General features: G+C 34.5%; 1 pseudogene; it reads right to left on the reverse strand.

Annotated features, from left to right (window-relative positions):
• Nucleotides 1-16,265: 16,265 nt before the first annotated feature.
• On the reverse strand, nucleotides 16,266-16,933 carry LOC147396386 (2-Cys peroxiredoxin BAS1-like, chloroplastic pseudogene; annotated as a pseudogene).
• Between the last annotated feature and the right edge of the window lie 1,516 nt (nucleotides 16,934-18,449).

The following is an 18,449-nucleotide window of genomic DNA, read 5'->3' on the forward strand; positions in this document are numbered from 1 at the left end:
AATTCTACTTTGATTTCTTTTATTTGATTTCATTTGCTAAACTTTTTGATCTAAGGGGCTAACACCAAGTCCTGACGATTGAGTTATAAAAAGGCTAGAGACTAGTAATTGTTCATCAACATGTTCTAGGTAGATCCACCTCCAATAGTGCTTTAATTTCATAAGTTCACTTGCTTTAAACTTCATTTTCTTAGGTTAATTTTCTAACAACTTTAAATCTTTTTGATAAGTTAAAAAATATAAAGAAAAATAATTTTAATTCCTTTTGGTTAATTTGAATTTTATTTTCTTAGATTAACTCTATTCCCCCTTTCTCTTAGGTTCGATCCCGTACTTACCCCACAAGTAAGATAAAAGTAATATTTATATTAACACCAATGGGAAGAACAACAATAGTACCACCAGAATTTTGGTATTGCTGCTGGGGAATGAAAGCGCCCTCGATCCGCGGGGTGTGCGGATCCTCTTTTGACCTTGAGGTTTGGGAGTCGCCACCTAGTTATTGCGGTCTAGGAATCGAATATCAACTCTAAACGGATAAAAACAACTAATCTACTTAAAAAATAACTGAGTTCGGGGATCATACTACTAGGTTGGAAGGTGTTAGGTACCAATCCCGTCCGGCCAATGCTGGTCTCTACTTATTCCTAAATAGAAATATATTGCTAAAAATACCTTATTAATAAAAAAGAAATTTAAATCTTTACCTTTACGAAGACAATGATCTTGTTCCCTCAGATCTGGTAGAATAGTTCTTCGTACAGCACTGCTCGCTTCGTTCTGTCACCGGATTCGTTTCGGACCTCCAAAAATAAAGTATCTCGTTATGAATTTTCCTAATTTTTTTTAAAGGATTTCTAGGGTATTTTGGAAGGGTTTCTAGGTGTTTTTTGAGTTAAAGTTGGGGTATAAATGTTAGGTAAGGAGTTGAGACTTTAAAATTGGAGCTTATGGAAGGCTAGGGAAGCTTTTTGACCTACTTTTCTTAGGATTTATTTTTTGATACAAAAATAGGTTGTAGGGACCCCTATTTATAGATTTTTTTAAGTGCCTTTTAGATAGAGTTAATGTTTAATTATAATTCTTTTAGAGAGAGTTATTGTTTAATTATAATTATTTTAGGTAGAGTTATATTTTAATTAGAATTGTTTTAACTAGAGTTATTATTTAATTAGGATTGTTTTAAATAGAGTTATTATTTAATTAGAACTCTATTAGGGTTTTGACTTTTACTCTCACTTGATTGACTTTAAGATTTTGACTTTAGTCTTACTTGATTGACTTTAAGATCTTGACTTTAGTCTTACTTAATTAACTTTAAAATTTTGGAGAAATCCCCTTTATTATATCTTTAATTCTTTGGGCCCCCAAATGGAGGGATCCTTCAATAAATATCTAGACAACCATCAACAATTTTGCCTGAGAGCCTGATTGATCAATTTTTTTTGTTCAAATTTTAAGATTAATTTTATTAATATTTCACTTTATATTATTTAATATTTTATTTATTAATTTTAGAATTTTTATTTATTAAAATTATAAAATTATCACTTTACCCTTAAAGAGGACTTTTTGCGTTTTAAGTCATTTTTCAATGTTCCAGAATGTTTTGGAATCAGTTTTTCGTAAGGAATTCAATGGGAATGTTGGTTTTTATTATTTATGAAGTTTTTTGTGTGAAATGGTCATAAACTTTATGAGGGGCATTTTCATAATTTTGTCAAATTCTATGAAAATTGGCGAAATGATTTATTTGATATCGATTTGTTGTTTTATGTGTTTGAATGGATTTTCCTAAGTGTATTGTAGGCTTTAGGGATATTTTGATGTTAGGGGTATTTTGGTAATTTGATCATTTTTTTAGTGATTTTTATCGTGAAACTTCTTTTTATCTATAAGATGATGATTTCTAGGCTTTTGGGATTATATTTTCCTAGCGTAGTGTGGTTTCTATAGTTTCGTTAATTTGAGATACCTCATCTGAATTTCTGAAACACATCTAGTAACAAAATAGAGTATTGCAATAATCATCTATCATTGGGAACTATTGCAATCGGGTTGACGAGTTGATTAATCAGGCTAGTGCAAAAATGGGGTGTCTACAGATGCCCCTCTTTGGCAGAGGGTTGAAGCAAACTAGATAGCAAATCTATTTCGGTAGATAGTGTGATATTCGAATGCCAAAGCTAGTGACAGTTCATTTTGCAGCATGCTTTAGTAATTCGTCGGGATGTTCGGATCCATGAGGGTAAAACTCTCTCCGAATAAGAAGGTTGTCAAGTCCTTGAGCACGAGCTCTCACTGACGATTTCAGATCATCGAATTTTAAAAAAAAATTCCTGACTAATGCAAAAGTGTACTTGTGTGCAATGATATGATGCTTACTGAGTAAAAATGTGTTAGGTCCTAGAGATCTTCTCTCACTGATAATAATGATTCAAAATTGAGATGTGCTTATGCAACGAAAGCAATCATGGCAAGGTTGAATAATGAGGTAATTGGAATCATAACATTGTAGGAACTTCGTTAAATCCTATTTGAAATTCTTTTTTAGAGTTCGAAAAAGTTTGAGTCTCGTTTATCGGACTTGAACCTATTGTAGCCACGCTTCTCGGGATATAGAACTTAAATAATCCTATTAATTCAATATGATTCAAACAAAGCTGGAGTCTCGTTTCTCGGACTCTGGCTAAGTTTTACAAAAACTTAAACAATCCTATTAAAATTGGAGTCTCGTTATTGGACTCTAACTAAGGTTTATAGGCACTTCAAAAAACTTATTCATTCTATGATTCAAAAAGTTAGAGTCTCGCTTCTTGAACTCGAACCTAGGTTTATAGACACTTCAAAAAACCTACTCATTCTATGATTCAAAAAGTTGGAGTCTCGTTTCTCGGACTCGTACTTCGATTTGTAGGCACTTCAAAAAGCCTACTCATTCTATGATTCAAAAAGTTGGAGTCTCCTTTCTTGGACTCGAACTTAGGTTTATAGGCACTTCAAAAAACCTACTCATTCTATAATTCAAAAAGTTGAAGTCTCATTTCTCAGACTCGAACTTAGGTTTATAGGCACTTCAAAAAGCCTAGTCATTGTATGATTGAAAAAGTTGGAGTCTCATTTCTCGGACTCAAACTTAGGTTTGTAAGTACTTCAAAAACCTACTCATTCTATGATTCAAAAAATTGGATTCTCATTTCTCGGACTCGAACTTACTAAGCCATGTTTCTCGGGCTTAGATTTATAGGAACTTAAACAATCCTATTAATTCATTCTATGATTCAAAATTGAGCTCAAAGTTTGAAAGATCGGGCCTTTATTGGCTTATTATGTATCTGGATTCATAATTATCATTGGACTTCATCAGACTTTTAAGTAAGATTTTCCTTTTTATCATGTGATTAAGAACAAAACTTTGGAATTAAATGACCTTAAAAAATACCCATAGTTTCAGGTTGGCATTAACTAGAACTTGACTATGAGACCGTGGAGTGGATTACGCTTGAAAAATATGAACTCTGATGTATGATAGATAGAAGAACTAACATTCCCTTAAATTTAAGAGTCTTAAGATTATCATATGTGCAATAAGGGATTGATCATTTTCTTTCGAATTTCTTTTGAAAAATGCTTGAGCTGGACTTAAAAAATCTTGATAAATATTAGAATAGAAGATATTCCTCTTCAAAGTAGTTGATGATTCTACATTTTCCTTTGGCGAACAGTTGAACAAGTAAACATACTTCTAAATATTCTACAATGTTCAAAATGGCTTCTGAGTTTCTTCGACTTCAACATTATTTTCATCGAATATTGTGACTTGAATGGTTCTGCATTTCCTAATTTCTACACAAGCTTTCTTCTTGATGGGACATTTCCTCCCATTTGATGATGTCCTAATTTTCGCTTAGGTTGTCTTTCCAAGTTTTCAACCTAGTGAATTTTTCTTTTCTTTTTCTAAAGATACCTTGATTTTTTCCTATGTCGTCTTTTCAAGTTTTCAACCGAGTAGGCTTTTTTTTATGGTTATGCCCTAACTTTTCCTTAAGTCGCCTTTTCGAGTTTTCGACTTAGCGGGCTTCTCTTTTTTCTCAATGATCTTGAATATTCAATTCAACAGCTTCTTAGTTACCTACACCTTAACTTAGTCAATTAGCATTCAGGAGGACTTAATAGGTGGGCTTAGGACATGGTTTAGAATGAAAAGGTAAAAGGCTCGACTTTCCCAAAATGCCCCTAGTCTAATATTCTCTTTTTTTTTGTCATTCTTTTCTGTAAACTCTTTTGACCTTTTTTTTTCTAATGCCCCTAGTTTGACATTCTTTTTTTCAGCCAAATTTTTTTTAATGCCCCTAGTTTGGCATTTGTTTTTCTTTTGAACCTTTCAATAGGGGATTTTCCTTTTAGATGATACTTTTCTTAAGAGAATACATTTTTTTTCGTGACCAGACCTGAAGTAACTTCTCAGGTTGCCTACGTGTAAAACCTCGAGTTTTTAATTCGTATCTCAGGAAAAAAATAGTGAAATTTAAGAAAATCCTAAAAGTGGGACTTAGGGTAAAACTGTAGGACCTTGTTTTGATCATTTTTAATGGAATCTGACTTCACCATTAGATTTAAAATGATCGAAAAACATACTATAGCCTGTAAGCACGCTCAAATGCGAATCCGAATATAAAAATTGTAAAATCCTCGATTATCGAGTCGGACCAAGCTAAAATAGTGACTTTTTGTTAGAGCAAGAATTTTTAAAATTTGATCATACCATTGGATTCGTAATAAAAAATTATTCAACATGGACTATTTATTTGTCATTTTTAGAGATCAGGAAGTCGAATTATCGTCAAAAACGAAAACGACATCAATTTTATGGGTCACCTCAGGCCAAAAATGTAAATTTTTGTTAGAGATAAAATTTATAGAAATTGACAACACCATTAGATCTGAAATGAAAAATTAAGAAAAATAGAGTATTCATTCGTCATTTTTGGAGTCCGGACAATTAAGTTATTGTCGATTGAAACAATAGGCGAAATACCGATTTCGTCCCAAATTTTATATAAATAAAATTAAAATTTTTTTTTTATTCCTTCATTTTCTCCAACCCATCCAAACATAGCCAACGTTTTTTTTTTTTCTTAAATTATTCTTTTTCAAAACTTTCACCTCAAATATCTCGCAAACGGCTCGCCGTCGACGACCGACGCAGAAGGGAGAAACGTCTGCAGCCTCATTCTCTACAAAATCCACCCAACTTTTTTTCATTTCACTTTCTTTTTCAGCCGATATCGTCAAAAATTAGCCGTACGTATATACAAGGATTTCGAAACTTCGACCTCGGATTTCATCCCTTTCGGGGTCAAATCGTCTTCTGCCGTAGAAGGGAGAAAGGACGACGACATCGAGATCTTCAAAATCACCGGACCGGTATTAAAAATTAGCCGTCTCAAAGTACAAGTTATCTCACTTTTCACGTCGATCGCCTCAATTTCTGCACACACGCTTCGATCCTTATGCCTAGAGATTCTAAGGAACTTTCAATTTCTATTAGTAATCGTAGATTGTGAAAATTGCATTTAGGATTTTATCAGAAAATTTTTGATGTATTTCCACAATATAGAATTCTTTTGTTATTTAAAAATTCACGCTAGAAATTGCATGTTTGATATGTTTAATTTTATTTTTTAACAAATTATACGTGGGTAGGGTATTTTAATGGGTTATTTCCATCAATTGGGTCTTGTGCACTGTTCGGACCCTGTTTTGATATAAAATTTGTATTTTTTTCAATATTATTGATAAAAATAAATTTTATAGTTGGAAAATGTGATTTAATATTGAATGAACTCATATTGAGTTGATGAATATTAGAAAATGGATATTTTATTGAAGAGATTGAAAACTGTAAAAAAATCAGAAAAGGGGAAAAGGGTATGAAAACGGTAAAATGTCAGAATCACACCCGAGGGGTGATGTTTGCATTTTACATTGTTGTGTTGTGTGTAGGTTGGTGAATGGGTATCTAGGGATAATATTACTGGTTGCATGTTTATTTACTTTCTATTAGTGCGAGGCGTTGTTTAAGTTTTCATTTTGTTATTTATTTTAGGCCGGGTAGCCACACTTGCATGGTAGGAAACTGGATATCCATTTTCAACTTTGTATTGTTAATTTCTCTTTTGTTTTCAAATGAAAATAATATATATATATGTAGCTATTTTGTGAGCTCTTAAAAAATTTGTGAATGCTTGAAGGGATCGTGCGTCATATCATCCGTAATGGTGTACTATCCCGGGATGTACGGTAAGGACCACCAAGCTCATACGTGGTATGGGACGCGTATGAGAGTGGAGTCACAACTGGAATCCAGGTTTATTCCTCTTTATCTTTACTAGTGAACGTGTAATGTAAAGGTGATCGTATACGAATGGTTTGTATATTTGAGAATCACATGTACGCCGATAGGCATAGAGGAAGATGATTAGTCAGTGATCACTAACAATCTATAGTAGTCAAATGTTTTGACACATCGAAAAGAGACTCATTGCTTACGGTCACGTCAAACGGCCAGCTTGAACTGGAAAAATGGTTAACTAAGTGTGATAAGTGCAGCGACCAGCCACAAAATTAAGAACTAAAAGCCAGAGAAGAATTGTAACATCATGTCCCGACTGGGAGCGATCTAGTCGTGAATCCCAACTCTCTAATTCCAATACTCCACCATTGTGTATTATGTATATGTTGCCTTATTTTGATATATAAAATGAAATGCATGTTTAATTTTCCATTTAATCAATTAGATTTGTATAAAAAAAATAATGTTATAGTCAGTACTACTGATCGATGTAATATGAATTTTAAAATGTTTAGTTGCTCATCCCTGGCTATATGTACCAGTTAATCGTAGTTTCTTCTGTAAAATTTTGTATATTTTAAAATGATTCAGTATGTTTGTTGTTCATGTTAGGAGAGGTTATTGACAGAAATTGTTTGATTCCTTACTGGGTAACCATTGTTACTCACCCTTTCCTTCTCCATTTTTTTTAGTTTCAGATTTGAAGCTTGGCGAGACAGGTATAGAGCACGAGTGAGAATCATCTGGTGGGTCAAATAGACAACCAGAGTTCGTCACTTGGTCAGTATTGGGGCTACACCCCTCTAGTGGTATCGATCTGTTCAAAAGTATTATAGATTTTGTTCTGAGCGTTAGGACTTTTGTTAGAGTGGGAAATATTTGTATAATCCTATATTCTGGTTATTCTTCCGCACTCTGATATTTCGTTCGTTATTAAATGTATGTAGGCTTCCGCTATTGTTATATTTTATATATATATATATATGCAGGATTGTATGTCGTTTATTAGGTGCAGGTTGAACGCCTTGGAATGCTAACATAAACAGAGGAGACCATGCCGAAATTTCGAGGTGTCACCTAGTACCTCGGGATCTGACATGGGGATTTGTGTTAGCGTTTGGCGGGGCGCTACAGATGGTATCAGAGCATAGTATTAAATCCGTATGTGATACTAATCTGCTATGTTTTGGAGAATGGGCTAATACCACAAATATTAGATTGATAATAATAGAGTGTCATTAGGAATTGGGTATCCGAGCTCATTAGTAGTTCCGTATTAGAATTACGAGTTCTTCCGTGTCTAAAAGTTTATAGAGCCTGATAAGCCTAAGATAAGATTCTAAGTTTATTCTTTAGTAATGGAAATGGAATCCATTACTAAGTTCCAAGTTATGATAGTAATTCATAGTTATGTAAGAGCGATTTTGGCCTTATTCTAATAAGTGCCTTGGTATGGATAAATACAAGCGAGAGGAGTGGACGAGGCAGAGGTCGAAATACAACGGAGACGAGACAGATTCTACATCAGACCACTAACTTGATAGCACAATTAATGTCATTCATGGGACAAATGGTTGAGTCTCATGTCAAGTCCAAAGAAGAAATATGAATAACACAACCACCACCACCTCGAAACCAAATAGAAAAAAGATAATTAGTATCTAATAAGCGACAAACAATTACGAAACTAGCAAATTCATAGGAAAAATAACCATACGTGAGGAGCGAGATGACAGACATACCCACTCAATGGATGGAAGACTTTTATAAGAAACAACAACATATATTACTAAATCCCTCGAAAGAAAAAGTTGTGGTATGTTATGAGTGTGGCAAATCGGGACATAAAGGAGAGCAATGTTCGAGTCAACGTTAGTTGATTAAGGATGTGTGGCTCTGAAAGATGCTAGACAAACCAATGTATGAGACAATAAGACCACCATATTTTAATAAAGTTGATAACGTATTAGTGCCATCCCGAACAGACAAGACTAGCGATTGGAAGTGAGAGATGTTATAAAACTTACCACGATTTCAAGGCGCACCATTAAATCCAAGAAATGAGGGAGCGTTGAACTTCTTCGCAATAGACAAACACTATTTCACCTCAAGGACCATTACCACAGGTCATGCCTTTGAAGAATGAAAGAATTCCCCAGCCCAAAGGACAGGTAAATCCAATGATGTGGTTGTAGAATTTCCAACGATTATGTCCATCGAGATTTGGGGGCTTTTCCAATCCGATTGAGGTCAATGAGTGGGTTTTGAAGACTTGAAAGATTTTGAGTGTCCTGTAGTACTCGAGAAATCAGTGGATGACGGTGACTACATTCCAGTTGGAAGAGGTCGCCAGTCTTTAGTAACATTTGAGAGGAATATATTGGGAGATGGATCGTTTGAGAGGGTAGACTTCGAAAGGATAGATTTATATCCGAGAATGCTCGAGAAATCAAGCACCAGAAGTTTTTGAGATTACTACAGGGTAATCTATTGATTACAGACCATGATATGATGTTCACTAGGTTGTCACGATATGCGCCCGAGCTTATCCTGACAGATTTGCAGAAGGCCCATAGATTCTTTAGAAGATTATAACTCTACCTAAGGGTCAAAAGGTCGATGATTGAGACTACCAATTATAGAGATACGGTAAATCGAGCATAAAGGATAAAATGAGAAGAGATAGGGTTACAGACCTCCAAGGGGCAAATGAGTTGACCTTAGATTTCTTTTCTTCCCAGATCAGATTCGGACAAGAGGCCATGTATTCGAGGCCAATCTTCTCCGGATCAGTATATCCATGATATAGAACTCCTCCACTACTGAGTTGTAGAGCCTACAGACCCCAGTCTACCAACTGCCTACTTCATAGAGATCTACGAAGACAAGATCGTTGACATTATTACGTGTGTGATCAGGTGGACATATCAAGAGAGAATGTCCTCTATCACAGGCGTGAGCAAGGGTTATGACCCAGGAGAAAATACCTGTCTCCGACGAAGTTTTGAAAAGTATGATTTCCAATTATAATGTTAGAAATTGGAGTTCTATTCAATATTGGTTCTTCTAGATCATATAATTCTGTTGAAAGTTTGCACATTTCCTAGAGCTAGAAACTATTGAAACGGATCGAGTAATGAAATTATCTATACCATTGGGAAGCCTTGTGAAGAAAAAATGAGATTTTTGGAAGATCATTTAAGAACTTGCAAAACATAGGTGTTAGAATAGTTGTAAAGTGTGAGAAGACGGGTGCGATTTGTAAGGCTAGTGATGTGATTATGTAGCAAGTGAAAAAAATGTGTGATGTGGATAAGATAAAGTTAAATGAATAAGGTTTAATCGACATTACAATGATATTTAAGTAGTATCTAGTAGAAGTTGTAATTTTGGGGGTAGAGTAAGAAAGTGTGTGTCTTGCAGTATAATTCTACCACTGCAACTTGAGCAAGCCTTCAAGGGTTCCACGTGTCCATGTTGAAGAAGTATTTGCTAGATCCTTCACACGTAGTTAATTTACAAGATAATTTATTAGATGTGTTTAAAGAAGAAATGTAGTATCATTCTATTTTGTCAGTTTCGTCTCAACTAGTTTACTCTGACTAATTTCTAGTTGTAGTTTCGTCAAGTGTTGTTCAATTGGTACGCTAGTCTTTATATCAGTAGTCTAGTCAATTACTCTGTATATTACACTAGTAGATAAGCATGTGTTTCTTGTATATCCTTCATGTCGAGAACTACTTTCTCGAATATCAACGTAGGGAGTCGCGTATCTTTCCTTTCGATTGAAGATGGCTTAACTTTGGGAAGCCTAATGACTGAACTATTAGATGAAGCAGCTCTTGCTTTACGACTTCTTGAATCGATTCTCCTCTTTTAAAAAGATAGATCATCATTTCCCTTTCATCTTTCTATCTTCGGTGTCGACTCTAACTTTTCTTTTGCCTTCTTCTTTCATGATCGTCTTTCAGTAGAGGAATTCATTATTCTCATTCTCGTTACATGATAAATGCCTTTTACAGACAAGCGCTCACTTCGAGACTCCGATCGTGGCTCATTTTCACTCTTTGAAACGAAAAACGCTATAAGTAAAGATTATGACTCTGTAGAAGCAGCGGCTACCACCTACCTGTGCCCACATCCATCCTAAAGAGAGAAGGTCTACAATCAAGACATACCCTTCTTATAAGGTAAGGTCCATTTGTTTATACGATCAATTTTTAGACGAAAAAAAAAACACATACGCGTGGTTCGGTTAAATATTGGCTTTTCATAGGCAAGTCACAAAAGGCCCTTGGTTATACGGTAAAACTATGCATTGAGTAGTAATATTCATGCAAGTATGGATAAAACATAATAGACGGTGTAATGGGTGAGAAAATTAAAGATAATGAATAGAGAAAATGTGAAAAGATTATTGTTAATAGATATTGGTGGGGAAGTGATATAATGTGAATTGATTGTCATCGTAGGGTTATACAAATAATGGATTAGTTGGAGTATGAGTTTGAATTAGAGTAATTAATTAATGAATTTATTGGGTTGACGGAATATGGGAGACATAAGGTTATGAATGATAAATGAGATTGACTTTGGACCAAGAATAGATGATAATCGAAAATATGTATTGTTCATTATACATGTTGTGTTAGTATGGTGATGACGAAGTTTAATAAGATATGATTTTAATTTCGAGGACAAAATTTTTATTAAGGAGGGAAAAATGTAAAATCTCGAATTTTCAATTCGTATCTCGAGAAAAAAATAGTGAAATTTAAGAAAATCCTGAAAGTGGGACTTAGGATAAAATTGTAGGACCATGTTCTGATCATTTTTAATGAAATCTGATCTCACCATTAGATTCAAAATGATCGAAAAACATACTTTAGCCTGTAAGCACGGTCAAATACGAATCCGAACATAAAATTGCAAAATCCTCGATTACCGAGTCGGACCAAGTTAAAATAGTGACTTTTTGTTAGAGTAAGAATTTTTAAAATTCAATCATACCATTGAGTTCGTAACAAAAAATTATTCAACATGGACTATTTATTTGTCATTTTTGGAGATCAGGAAGTCGAATTATCGTCAAAAACGAAAACGACATCAATTTTAGGGGTCATCTCAGGCTAAAAATGTAAATTTTTGTTAGAGATAAAATTTATAGAAATGGACAATACCATTAGATCCAGAATGAAAAATTCAGTGAAATAAAGTACTCATTCATCATTTTTGGAGTTCGGACGATCAAGTTATCGTCGATCGAAACAATAGGCGAAATACCAATTTCGTCCCAAATTTTATATAAATAAAATTAAAAAAAATTTATTCCTTAGTTTTCTCCAACCAATCCAACCACAGCCAACGTTTTTTTTTTTTTTAAATTTATTTTTTTTCAAAACTTTCACCTTAGATCTCTCGCAAACGGCTCGCCATCGACCACCGACGCAGAATGGAGAAACGTCCGCAGTCTTATTCTCTACAAAATTCACCCAATCTTTTTTTGTTTCACTTTCTTTTTCATCTGATATCGTCAAAAATCAGTCGTACATATATACGGGAATTTCGAAACTTCGACCTCGGATTTCATCAGTTTCGGGGTCAAACCGTCCTCCGTCACAGAAGAGAGAAAAGACGACAACATCGAGATCTTCAAAATCACCGGGTTGATTTTGAAAATAAGCCTTGTCAAAGTACAAGTTATCTCAATTTCTGTACCACTCACCTCGATTTCCGTGCACACGCTTCGATCTTTTCGCCTAACGATTATAAGGAACTTTCAATTTTTATTAGTAATCGTAGATTGTGAAAATTGCATTTAGGATTTTATCATAAAAGTTTTTATTTATTTACAAAATATAGAATTCTTTTGTTATTTAAAAATTCATGCCAGAAATTGCATGTTTGATATGTTTAATTGTATTTTTTAACAAATTATACGTGGGTAGGGTATTTTTACGAGTTATTTCCATTAATTGGGTCTTGTGCACTGCTCGGACCCCGTTTTGATATAAAATTTATATATTTTTTCAATATTATTGATAAAAATAAATTCTATAATTGGCAAAATGTGATTTAATATTCAATGAACTCATATTGAGTTGATGAATATAGAAAATGGATATTTTATTGAAGAGATTGAAAACTATAAAAAAATCGGAAAAGGGGAAAAAAGGGTATAAAAACGGTAAAATGTCAAAATCACACCCGAGGTGTGATGTTTGCATTTTACATTGTTGTGTTGTGTGTAGGTTGGTGAATGGGTATCCAGAGATAATATTACTAGTTACATGTTTATTTACTTTCTATTAGTGCGAGGCGCTGTTTACATTTCCATTTTGTTATTTATTTTAGGCCGGGTGACCACACTTGCATGGTAGGAAACTATATATCCATTCTCAACCTTGTATTGTTAATTTCTCTTTTGTTTTCAAATGAAAATAATATATATATATATATATATTAGCTATTTTGTGAGCTGTTAAAGAGTTTGTGAATGCCTGAAGGGATAGTGCGTCATATCATCCGTAGTGGTGTACTATCTTGGGATGTACGGTAGGAACCACCAAGCTCATACGTGGTATGGGACGCGAATGAGAGTGGAGTCACAACTGGAATCCGGGTTTATTCCTCTCTATCTTTACCAGTGAACGTGTAATGTAAAGGTGGTCGTATACGAATGGTTTGTATATTTAGGAATCACATATACGCCTAATAGGCATAGACAAAGATGATTAGTCAGTAATCACCTATAATCTATAGTAGTCGAACGTTCTGACACATCGAAAAGAGACCCATTGCTTACGGTCATGTCAAACGGCCAGCCTGAGCCGGATAAATGGTTAACCAAATGTGGTAAGTGCAGCGACCGGCCACAAAATCAAGAACTAAAAGTCAGAGAAGAATTGTAACATCATGTCCCGACTGGGAACGATCCAGTCATGAATCCCAACTCTCTAATTCCAATATTCCACCATTGTGTATTATGTATCTGTTGCCTTATTTTGATATATAAAATGAAATGCATGTTTAATGTTTCAATTTAATCAATTAGATTTGTATATAAAAAAAAGAATGTTATAGTGAGTATTGCTGATCGATGTAATATGAATTTTAAAATGTTTAGTTGCTCATCCCTTGCTATATGTACCAGTTAATTGTAGTTTCTTTTGTAAAATTTTATATATTTTAAAATGATTCAGTATGTTTATTCGTTCATGTTAGGAGAGGTTATTGGCAGAAATTGTTTGATTTCCTACTGGGTAACCATTGTTACTCACCCTTTCCTTCTCCATTTTTTTTAGTTTTAGATCTGAAGCTTGGCGAGGCAGGTATAGAGCACGAGTGAAAATCATCTAGTGGGTCAGATAGACAGCCAGAGTTCGTCACTTGATCAATATTAGGGCTACACCCCTCTAGTGGTATCCATCTATCCAAAAGTATTATAGATTTTGTTCTGAACGTTAGGACTTTTGTTAAAGTGAGAAAAATTTGTATAATCCTGTATTCTGATTATCCTTCCGCACTCTGATCTTTCGTTCATTATTAAATGTATGTAGGCTTCCGCTATTTTTATATTTTTTATATATATATGTAGGATTGTATGTCGTTTATTAAGTGCAGGTTGAACGCCTTTGAATGCTAACATAAACAGAAGAGACCATGCTGAAATTTCGAGGTGCCACCTAGTACTTCGGGATCTAACATGGGGATTTGTGTTAGCGTTTGGCGGGACGCCACACTACGTGCCCCAAATATTTCTTTTTCTTTTGGGATTAGGTCAAAACGTAGTTCATACTTATACTTCCCTCCCGAGGTTGGTTGGTGTGGTTTAGAAAGAAACATGCTATTTGATTTTTTTAGAGACTGCAAGGGGCTAAAGAAAGTTATATATTTTTTTTGGTTAGATAGGAAAATAGTTTGGCTAAAGATGGCCTCCTTCGGTGAAATACTAATTAATTTGGTCAAGGTTCTAGAAATCTAATGTCTTGATTGCTCTATCGAGTATGGTCTTCTTTTGAGAATGAGTAATCTTCAGTCTTCTTCTGAGAATGTGTAATCTTCATTCTTCTTTTTAGAATGAGTAATCTTTAGTCTTCTTTTACAAAATGGAATGTGATTGAGTTCTTTGTATTTGACATTGACTCATTCAACCCTTTCAAACTTCAAAAGAAATCTCATATTTTTTTTCTAATGATAATTTTTTTCTCTGAGTGAAAAATATGATGGATCCCTTCTTGTAGGTTTTGGCACATTTGTAATGGTTTCAAATACATCATTCTTGATCGATAATATTTGATTTTGAAGTTCTCCATCAACTTTATGCCTTGATCTATTTTGGTACAATCTATCCTTATGAGACCATGTAGGAACGTTGTTGAATTTCTCAAGTAAGTTTATTATTCTCTCATGTTCTCCTGAGGATAACGTATCACCAATTTAAACTTTTTGAGTGTACTCTTTAATTCCAATATTTATCAAATTTGATTAGTGAGCTTTAAGTCATTTCTCATGTTAGATTTTATGTTCACATCATTATTGCACACATGATAATAAAAAACTTCTTTATTTATTAGAATAAAAAAGAACATAGACTGACAAACCTGACTAAAGTCTAAAATTAAAGATGACAAATTGAATTCAAAGACTAACGCAACTGAAGCTAAAATTAAGAAGACTTAAAAAAGACGACATCATTCTAAATGGAGGGACACAATTCTAGGGTCTATGCCACTTCAATTATCTTCGATGGATGATTTGAACTTGCCTACTTTTTCTATCTTTTCATATTCCGATTCAAGCATGTCATATGCTAGAAAACCCATTGCTTCAATAATCTCTCTGTTCTTTAGTTCTGCCATTGCCTTAGGGTAATTGAGTTCATTCTAGCATGGAGCGAACGCACTGTTAAAACCAATCGGGTGAATGAAGGAAACTGGGTCAATTGATTCGGATTTGAATATGGATATTAGGTTTAGAGTAGGAAGGGGTTGATTTTGAAAGGTAGGCAAAATGTTAGTCTTAACATTGGGAGTAATAGGAGCGGGTATGGTGATTTCTCCTTGCTCATTAAGGTATTGAATAGCATGACGGAGGGTAATGCACCTATCAAGAACATGACCAAGCACTTGATGGAATTCACAAAATTACCCATTGTCCATGTTTGGAGGAAGAGGATTAGGCAAAGGCTTAAGTTGTAAAGGTGTCAGCAATCCCCTTTTCCTCAATTTTTGATAAGCAATACAAGGGACATTCTAAGATTGGCAAATTGTCTCCTAGGCTTGGCTTGTGAGGGTTAAGTAGCTTGAAGAGATAGTGCGAAAGAGGTGTTGGCCACTTGTAAGGAATTGACATTAGGTTTGAAATATTTGGGTTTTAACTCAGACGGGTTACCAAAAAGTCCCGAAGAGTAAGCATCCTCAACTTGATTTCCAGCCTCAAGGAGGGATTGAAAAGTGGGAAGGTACTAAGGCATCAAGTACTTGGCATAATTTGGAGTGAGATTCCTAAAGATGATCTTGAATTGTTCTTTCTCTTGAGGTCGATCCCACAATTGAGCGGCTTTAACTCTCTATCAAGCAATGAACTCAGTGAAAGTTTTCCCGGGTTTCTGTTTAGTAGTTTCTAGATCTTTTCTTGTAAGTTCAATATCCGTGTTGAATGAATACCGACCAATAAACTCCTTCATCAATTTATGCCATGTTCTTACTCGAGATGAATCCAATGACATTAGTCAGCGTAGGGCAGGACCTGTAAGGGTTCTTAGAAAAAGTTGTGCCATCTGTTCTTCACTAGAACCATGAGATTGCATGATGCCAACATATACTTTCAAGTGAGTCCTAGGGTATTCAATCCCATCAAACTTCTCCATATCTGGTATTCCACAACAACCAACCCACACTATTTTTTTGTTTTTAAAAAAAATAAAGGGAAATTCTCTTTTATTTTTATTTTTTTAGCAAACAGAAACTAATATATGCCTATCATCAGTACTTTAAAAACAACAATAAAGAAAAAACCTACAACGTGGTTAAATCACTACCGTCCATTGTTTCAATTCTTTTTTGATGTAGAGTTCAATGCAGATGATGATAATAGTGGAGTGTTGAATAATTCCTTCCTTATCAATGATGAAAAGTCCTCTCAATGCAATACCCTGGATCAGGAATCAAAACATCATGAGATTTTGAAATTGATTTGGTCACATCAAAAACTAATGGACACTTTAACCGCCTGACTTTCTTTCTGTTTGGACCCACGCAAGGTGTGGGAACACACTGTCAATGGAAATGCCCAATGTTTTTGTATTTAAATTCTCGAAATCCGAATACCGATCATTGAAAGCAGTAATCTCAGTGGGGCAAACGAATGTGAAATCTGGTAAGTAGAAAAAAAATTTAAATATTCCTTGCTGATGTAGTCAGACAGCTTCACCTTAACGAACTCCTAATCCAAAACTGCTTCAGCTTCAAAATCGGGTGCCTTATGTCCAACCAAAGGAAACTCACCACTAGCCTTAACGACGAAACTCCTTCGAGAAGAAGATCCTTGAGTGGAAATAGGGCAAGACGGACGAAATTGAGAGGGTTTATTGAGATCAATTGAAGGTTTTCAAGGGTTCATTGTTTGAAGATCTGCGATTGAAGAAGAAAAAGAGATAGAGAGAGACGAAGAGGAAGAAAAAGGAGGGGAAGAGGGACTATAGTGAGAAGATATCCATGAGAGAGAGAGAGAGAAAGAGGGAGGCGTTATCTCTCTGCTATTTCCATTGGAGAAGAAGATGGTAAAAACAAAAAACAAAATTTCTAACAGCACACCACCTATCCATATAAAAACGTTAAGATTTTTGCCATTAAAAAATGGTTTTTACTGGGGACACACCACCCGTAAAAAAAATTGAAAACATGAGTTGCTGCTAACAGAACGTTAAAAACCACTTTTTTTTTGTATTTTTGTATTTTTGTATTATTTGTTTCTTGCTTGCTGTCAACAGATATCACCGTTCTCTTATCAAAACAAACCGATCATAAAAAAAAAAAATTTTAAAATTGTCAACCGAAAGATCAAACACACACCTACAAATAAAAATAAATCAAAAGTTTTTCCCCCTTTTCATTATATTTAAAAAAAAAATGTCCAAGGATAGATCAACGCATGCCTAATTAAAATTTTAAAAAAAAATCGGTAATCTCCCTACCTCAACAACCATTAATCCATTCTTAATAACACCAATCTTTTGAAATTTTGCATTATTTAGGGTCACCCTAAACGACCCTCAATTGAACCACAAAAGTAATACTTGATTGAACCATAAAAATAATATGTCGAGATATCAAATATTCATAGTCAAAACACATGCTCAATAATCGAATCAAAGCACAAAGATGCAAATAAAATAATAAATAAACAAATAAACCAACATAATAAATAAAAACATTCTAGATAATTTTAGCAATGCTCCCATACTTGGGGTTTTTCAAGTCTGATCCTAAAAAAATCTCCAGTGGAGTCGTCACTGAAAGCGCCATCGATTCGCGAGGTGCACGGATCAGCTTTTGACCTTGAGGTTTGGAGTCGCCACCTAGTTATTGCGGTCTAGGAATCGAACATTGACTCTAAACGGATAAAAACAACTAATCTACTTAAAAAATAACTGAGTTTGGGGATCACATTACTAGGTTGGAAGCTGTTAGGCACCAACCCCGTCTGGCCAATGTCGATCTCTACTTATTCCCAAATAGAACTACATTGCTAAAAAAACCTAATTAATAAAAAAGAAATTTAAATCTTTACCTTTGCGGAGACAATGGTGTTGTTCCCTCAGATCTGGTAGAATAGTTTTTTGTACAGCACTCTTGCTTCGTTCTGTCACTGGATTTGTTTCGGACCTCCAAAAATAAAATATTTCCTTGTGAATTTTCCTAATTTTTTTTTTATGGATTTCTAGGGTGTTTTGAAAGGGTTTCTAGGTGTTTTTTGAGCTAAAGTTGGGGTATGGATGTTAGATAAGGAGTTGGGGCTTCAAAATTAGGGTTTATGGGAGGCTAGGGAAGCTTTTTGACCTACTTTTCTTAGGGTTTATTTTTTTATACGA

This window comes from Akebia trifoliata, chromosome 8 (genome assembly GCF_017979445.1).
Source record: "Akebia trifoliata isolate Shusen 1 chromosome 8, ASM1797944v1, whole genome shotgun sequence".
Classification (NCBI taxonomy): Eukaryota; Viridiplantae; Streptophyta; class Magnoliopsida; order Ranunculales; family Lardizabalaceae; genus Akebia; species Akebia trifoliata.